Here is a 7,871-nt window from a genome sequence, read left to right as displayed (position 1 = left end):
TAAAAACATTCTCATTTTGAAGGAAAAAATCATAAAAGGGAAGAGGAATACTTTCAGTATTATTCTATTTATATAAAGTCTTAAAACATGTCAAGCAATCCCACATATCATTGAAGTAGATACACCTATTACGAAGAGAGGCATGGCAGTGGTAGACATCAGGTTTCAGGCTGGTGCTTCCCACTGGAGGAACACATGATGGGGAGAGGGATGCAGGGGCTTTGATTATCTCTCAAGCAAGGTGGTAAGTTCATGGGCCTCCATTAATTCTTTATATATAAAGAATTTTTAATATCCCAAATGCTCTTCTTTTCTCTTTTAAAAGGCTAGCCAGAAGCAGGCAAGCAAACATATAGGACACTTGAAGAATTTTTTAGGAGAAGCAACAATCCTTTGAATCAGCAGAAGCTTTAACTGGATTCTTAAAATTAGAGTTGGGAATCAGATCATGTAAGCCAGAACTTAGAAATTTCTTCTCATCCAAAGAATAAGTGATGTTTCTTTAATACATGACATTCTTGTTTTTTAACTCTATCCTTACATAATTCACCAGAGACAGAGACCAGATTCAGAGCTTAACATGAACAATTTAGAAATTCTTTACTCAGGTTCATTCAATTCATGTACCTAGAATATTCACACTTGATATTCTTCTATTTAAGAAGATGTGCTACATTTCCCTGTGTCCACATTACCTGACTCCTTTCCCCAACGCCAGAATTAAGCAGGGATACTACACACTTCCATACACTTCCAAGCTCTTGACAATCCATTCATTGTAGCATTCAATGCTACAATGGGGAGATGGGGGAAAAAAAAATCTCATTCCTAATTCTGTAAAATCAAATGATATATTATGAACTCCTCTGTGGTCAAAAGATAGATATGATGGTATCTGACTAATTGTACAATAAAGTAAGAGCTGGAGACAGAGTAATCCTCTCTCATACTCCTATATTGATTACAGTTTAAATCTCACATAATCCTGCAAATTTCCAACAACACAGACTGAAAGATGCTAAGTGTCTTACTTAGGTCTCACAACTGACCAGGCAGTGAACTAGAAAGAGAGCCTTGGTCTTCTGATCTGATCCAATGTTCTTCCTTCTGTTCCTCGCCTGGATGCTCTTTGCCCAGAGCCAGAGCTCCGAGAGCCATGTGCTGAAGTGGAAATCATCGGTTAGACCATCCAGGGGTGAGTCCCGCCTCTCCACCAACTAGCTTTATGTCCTTGGGCTAGTTACTTAATCTCTGTGAGCCTCAGTACTCTCAGCTGTAAACTGAAAAAGATAAAATCAACTTCCCACAGCTATCATGGCCATTAGAGAGAATACAGGTACAGTGCTCAGTGATGGGAGCCACTGTGATTGCTACGGAGACCCAGCAAAGCCCGTGCAAGGACATAAGCAGCCTGTTCACACAGTCCTTCCTAAACCAGGAAATGACCTCACCTCTCTTCTGAGGACCAAGAGAATTAGAAATAGATCAAAGAATAATTTAAAAGTAGTAATAGGAATGGAAAGTTGATTTCAGAAGAGAATGATTTCATTATTACTATTAAAATTATATTAACAAATATTAAAAACAGTGATAGTAACTTTGTATCATACAAACACATTGGCTTCTCTGTTACCCACAGATTAGATAACAGAGTGCTAGATCAGGATGGCCTGAGTGGCTCAGTTCCTTTGGCCACTGCCTTTGGCTTGAGTCTTGATCCCAGAGCCCTGGGATCAAGTCCCACATCCGGCTTCCTTCTCTGCAGAGAACCTGCTTCTCCCTCTCACTCTGCCTGTTGCTCTTTCTGTGAAATGAATAAATAAAATCTTTAAAAAAAAAAGAGAGAAGAGAAGAAAAAAGTGCTAGATCAAACATACGCACACAATTCTGTAAGGGCACATTTAAGTTTCTGCCGCATTTATTGTTTATCAATCCTAAAACATGAAATTGTATGTAAAGCATGGGTCTGTTTCTACTTCAATGAACTACAAAGACAAGGTTTAAAATTATATCCGAGTGAACGGCATAGGCCCTCCAAAAAGAAAATAGCAATCTATCCAGGTGAGTGATGGTCAGACTTTTCCCTTTTCGTACCCTTAAAAAAATTTTTTTAATGCATGTTCTCCCTTGCATATCCTTTACTGATGTCTATAAGGATTCATAATAAATTTAAGAGGTTGTGATGAACATAATTTCTAATGTACTGTGAATCTTGACAATTTGAAATAAAACATTACTTTCTAAGATGAAGTCAGTGGAATCTAAATGCCACCAACCTTAATGTGACACCCACCCTTAATGTATTTAAAAATATATGAACTAGCTCTTCCTCACACACCACCAGTATGACGATCACTATTCTTTCCACTTTGGGATATATTTTAAAAGTTCCACATAATAACTAAACAAACAAAAACCACCACACACAACATACAAATATAAATACATTTTGTATTTATATAAATGCATATTTTTTATAGTTAATACACATATACACATACACATGCACAAAATCAGATGGCCTGGATTCTAAATTTAAATTGGCCTGGTATGTAGATGGGCCTCAGTATTTTTTTTTAAAGCTTCCTGGCTGATTCTCCAGGGCAGCCAAGGTTGATAACGACTGGATTAGGGCTAACATCAGGGAGAAAAACCATTTCCCTAAAAGCATCATAATGAGAAGAGACTCCTGCCGACACTGGGACCAGCACTGCAGGGAGGGGCAGCAGGGCCTACTCCTTGTGTTCTCTCCCTTTGTGCTAGAAAGACAAATCACCATCTCTACTCTGAAGAACTCTGGGACACAGCGGTTGTCAGGAATTCAGGGACAGCAAAGGGTTTTCTCGTAAAGCATACTGCCTGCCTCATGCAGAGATCAAGTGGACATCCTCAGACTCAAAGGAAATGTGGTTTTTTTGTTTAATCAACTTCTCTAAAGAATCAATGCAACTGTTTCAAGTGTAAGGCTGTTCCATCATCTGCTGTACTGCAGGGCTTATCTGCCTCTACGAGCAATGTGTCTGCTGTTCCACTGGCTGCTTTAAAGATTTTTCTCATTATTGGTTTCCAGAAGGTAGAAAGCAATAGGGAAAAAAAAAAAATCAATGAAACCAAAATTTGGTTCTTTGAAAGGATCAACAGAATTGACAATCCTTTAGCTAGACCAGCCAAAGGAAGAGAGAAGACTCAAAGTACTTCAAACAGGAATAAAAGAGGGGACATTTACCAAACTTACAGAAAGAAAAAGGATTATGAGGGAAAACTAGGAGTGGCTGTATGCTAACATAACAGATAATTTAAATGAAATGGAGAAATTGCCAGGTTACACAAAATACTGAAACTGACATAAAATGAAATGGGAAATGTGATTTGGTCTATAATAATAAGAGATCAAATTAGTAATTTTTAGATTTCCACAAAGAAAGGCTTATCAGGCCCAAAGAAAAGATAGTATCTCTGGTAAATTTTACCAAATAGTCAGAGAAGAATTAATATGAATTCTTCACAAGTTCCAGAAAATAGAGTAGGAATAGACACTTCCAAACCCATTTTTTTTTTTTTAAAGATTTTATTTATTTGATGGACAGAGACCACAAGTAGGCAGAGGGCCAGGCAGAGAGAGAGAGAGAGGAGGAAGCAGGCTCCCCGCTGAGCAGAGAACCTGATGCGGGACTCAATCCCAGGACTCTCGGATCATGACCTGAGCTGAAGGCAGAGGCTTTAACCCACTGAGCCACCCAGGCACCGCCCCCCAAACCCATTTTTTGAGGCCAGTATTATCCTGATAGCAAATCAGACAAAAATTGCACAGGAAAGTAAAGGTCTATATTGCTTGTGAAAAGAGATGTAAAAATTTTCAACAAATGCTAGCAAACCAAATCCAGCAACATATAAAAAAAGATTATACACATGACCAAGTGAAATTTATCCCAGAAATATAAGATTGGTTTAACATCTGAAAATTAATGTAACAGACCATAATATAATATAAAAGGGAGAAAATATGATCATTTCAATTAATGCAGAAAAAGCAGGGAACTTCCTCACCCTGACAGAGGACATCTCTGGAAACTTAACAGCTAGGATCAGGCTTAAAGGTGAAAGACTGGATGCTTTCCACAAAGATCAGAAAAGAGAAGGATGTCTGCTCTAGTTACTTCTAATTATCATTGTACTGGAGGTTCTGACAGGGCAAGAAAAAGAAATAAAAAGTATCCAGATCAAAAAAGAAAAAAGTAAAACTATCTCTATTTACGGATGAAATGATCTTATATACAGAAAACCCAAAGTAATCCACACATACAAACAAGTATTAAAATGAATAAACAACTTCAGTCAAGTTACAGAACACAGGATTACTATTCAAAAATAAATTGTATTTCTACACACCAGCAATGAACATTCTGAAATGAAATTAAGAAAACAGTTCCATTTATGATACCATCAAAAAGTAAAATACCTAGTCATTATTATAACAAAAGAAGCCAAGACTTATACACTGAAATTTACAAAACAACGTTTAAAGAAATTAAAACCTAAGTAAATGGAGTAACACACATGTTCGTGGATCAGAAGACTTAATATTGTTAGGATGGCAATATACTCCAAACCAATCTACAAAGTGACATAATTTCTACCCAAATCCTGGCTTTTTTGTAGAAATTGACAAACTAATCCTAAAATTCATGTGGAAATGCAAGGGACCCAGAATACCCCCAAACAGTTTTGAAAAGGCAGAAGAAAGCTGAAGGACTCAAACACCCCTATTTTAAAACTCGCTACAGGGGCACCTGGGTGGCTCAGTCGGTTAAGCATCCAACTCCTGATTTTAGCTCTTGTTACATCTCAGGTTTGTGAGATTAAGCCCTGCACTGAGCCCTGTGTCAGGCGGGCTCCTGCTCAGCAGGGAGTCTGCTGGAGATTCTATTTCTCTCTCTCTCTCTCTCTCTCCCTCTGCCCCTCCCCTCACTCTCTTTCTCTCAAAAAAAAAAAAAAAAATCTTAAGAAAAAAGCTAAAAAACCTTACTACAAAACTACAGTGATCAAGACAGTATCATCCTGGCATATGACTAGACATACAGATCAATGGAACAGAATTGAGAATCCATTATAAACTCTTGCATTTATAGTCAATTGATTTTTGACAAGGTGAGAGCACAATTCAACAAGGAAAAATAGTCTTTTCAACAAATGGTCTGGGATAACTGGATATTCACATACCTTCCCCCCCACAAAAAAAGTCCCCCCTCCCACCCAAATACAAAGATTAATGTAAAATGATCCCAGACCTAACTTTAAGAACTAAAACTATAGGGGTGCCTGGGTGGCTCAGTGGGTTAAGCCTCTGCCTTCGGCTCAGGTCATGATCCCGGAGTCGTGGGATCGAGCCCCGCATCGGGCTCTCTGCTTGGCAGGGAGCCTGCTACCCCCTCTCTCTGCTGCCTCCCTGCCCACTTGTGATCTCTCTGTCAAATAAATAAAATATTTATTAAAAAAAAAAAGAACTAAAACTATAAGACCATTAGAATAAAACGTAAGCATAAACCTCGATGACCTTGAATTAGGCAATGGTTTCTCAGACATGACACCAAAAGGAAAAGACATCAATTCATCAATATTAAAACTTTTTGTGCTTCAGGGGCACCTGGGTGGCTCAGTGGGTTAAGCCTCTGCCTTCAGCTCAGGTCATGATCCCGGAGTTGTGGGATCGAGCCCCGCATCGGGCTCTCTGCTCGGCAGGGAGCCTGCTTCCCCCGCCCTCTCTCTGCCTGCCTCTCTGCCTGCTTGTGATCTCTCTCTCTCTCTCTGTCAAATAAATAAATTAAATCTAAAACTTTTTGTGCTTCAAAAGACATAAAGGAAAACGACAACCTGCAGAATGGGAGAAAAAATTTGCAAATCACATATCTAACAAAAATCTAGTTTGCAGAATATATAAAGAACCTTTACAACTCAGAAATAAGACAACTAACCCACTTAAAAATGGGCAAAAGATCTGAATAGAGGTTTCTCCAAGGAAGATATACAAATGGCCAATAACAGATCAACATCATCTGGTATCAAGAAAAAAATGCAAATAAAACCCTCAATGAAATACTACATCATAACCATAAGGATGGCTATAATCAGTGAGATAAGATAACAAGTGCTGGCCAAGGATGTAGAGAAATATACTACTTATACAATGCTAGTGGGAACGTAAAATGGTACAGCCACTTTGGAAAAGTCTGTTCATTCCTCAAAATAATAAACATAAAGTTACCAAAATACCTGGTTAACTCCACTCCTAGGTATATACCCAAGGGAACTGAAAACATATTTCCACACAAAACTTTCACACAAATGTTAATAGCAGCATTATTCTTACCAGGCAAAGTTCATCAACTGATGCAATAGAATGTGGTGTATCCATATAAGAAAATAGTATTCAGCAATAAAAAGTACTGACCACACGCTACAACATGGATGAAACTTGAAAATATTACACAAGTGAAAGAAACTAGTCAGGCAAGACCACATATTACATGATGACTTCACTTATATGAATTATCCAGAATTAACATATCTATAGAAACAGGACATAAATTAGGGTTGCCTCCAGCTGGAGGATGCCAGAATAGGGAGAGGATAGGTAACGGGCATAGGCTTTCTCTTTGAGGTGATGAAAATACTCTAAAACTGACTGTGATTGCAGGGGTTTGTTTTAGGAAGGACAGAAATGATTTAAAATTAGGTTGTAGTGGGGCACCTGGGTGGCTCAGTCATTAAGCGTTTGCCTTTGGCTCAGGTCATGATCCCAGGATCGTGGGATGGAGCCCCACATCGGGCTCCCTGCTCAGCAGGAAGCCTGCTTCTCTTCTTCCACTTCCCCTGCTTGTATTCACTCTCTCAGTCTCTCTCTCTAATAAATAAATAAAATCTTTAAAAAAATAAATAAAAAAATAAAATAAAATTAGGTTGTAGTGATAGTTCCATAAGCCTGTAAATATACTAAACCTCAGACAGTATAGTTTTTTTTTTTTTAAGATTTTATTTATTTATTTGACACAGAGAGAGAGCTCACAAGCAGGCAGAGAGACAGACAGACAGAGAGGGGAGAGCAGGCTCCCCGCTGAGCAGAGAGGCCGACGTGGGGCTCGATCCCAGGACCCTGAGACCATGACCCGAAAAGAAGGCAGAGGCTTAACCCACTGAGCCACCCAGGCGCCCCAGACAGTATAGTTTCAAAGAGTGAATTGTATGCCATGTGAATGATATTTCAATAAAACTTTTAAAATTTTGGAACATTTTTCATTATTTTTCAAGTATTTCCATTATGGAATAATGGAATAATATTTCCATTATTTTTCAAATATTTTCTTCTCCCTGCCCCTTTGAGATTCTAGTTACTCAAAAATTGTATCTCATAGTAGGTCCCACAGGTCACTGATGTTCTGTTAATTTTTTCAGTCTTTGGTCTCTTCCTTCAGTTTAGTTTCCTTTGCCGTATCTTCAAGTTCACCAATCTTTTCATCAATGTTTAATCTTCTCTTAAGCTCCTCTGGTGAATTATTCATAAAAGACAATGCATTCTTTCACTGCTCGAAATTCTATTTGGTTCTTTTTTTATACATTCAATTTTCTCATCATCGTATTCATGTTTTTAAATATTTGAACATATGTATAAAAAATTATATTAGGGACGCCTGAATGGCTCAGTCAGTTATGTGTCTGCCTTCAGCCCAGATCATGATCCCAGAGTCCCGGGATCAAGTCCCACATGTGGCTTCTTACTCAGCAGGGAGCCTGCTTCTCCCTCTGCCTCACACCCCCCCTGCTTGTTCTCTCTCTCTCTCACAAGGAATGAATAAAATCGTTAAAAAAATATATAT

This window comes from Lutra lutra, chromosome 1, assembly GCF_902655055.1.
Source record: "Lutra lutra chromosome 1, mLutLut1.2, whole genome shotgun sequence".
Classification (NCBI taxonomy): Eukaryota; Metazoa; Chordata; class Mammalia; order Carnivora; family Mustelidae; genus Lutra; species Lutra lutra.
This window is presented reverse-complemented; position numbering follows the sequence as displayed.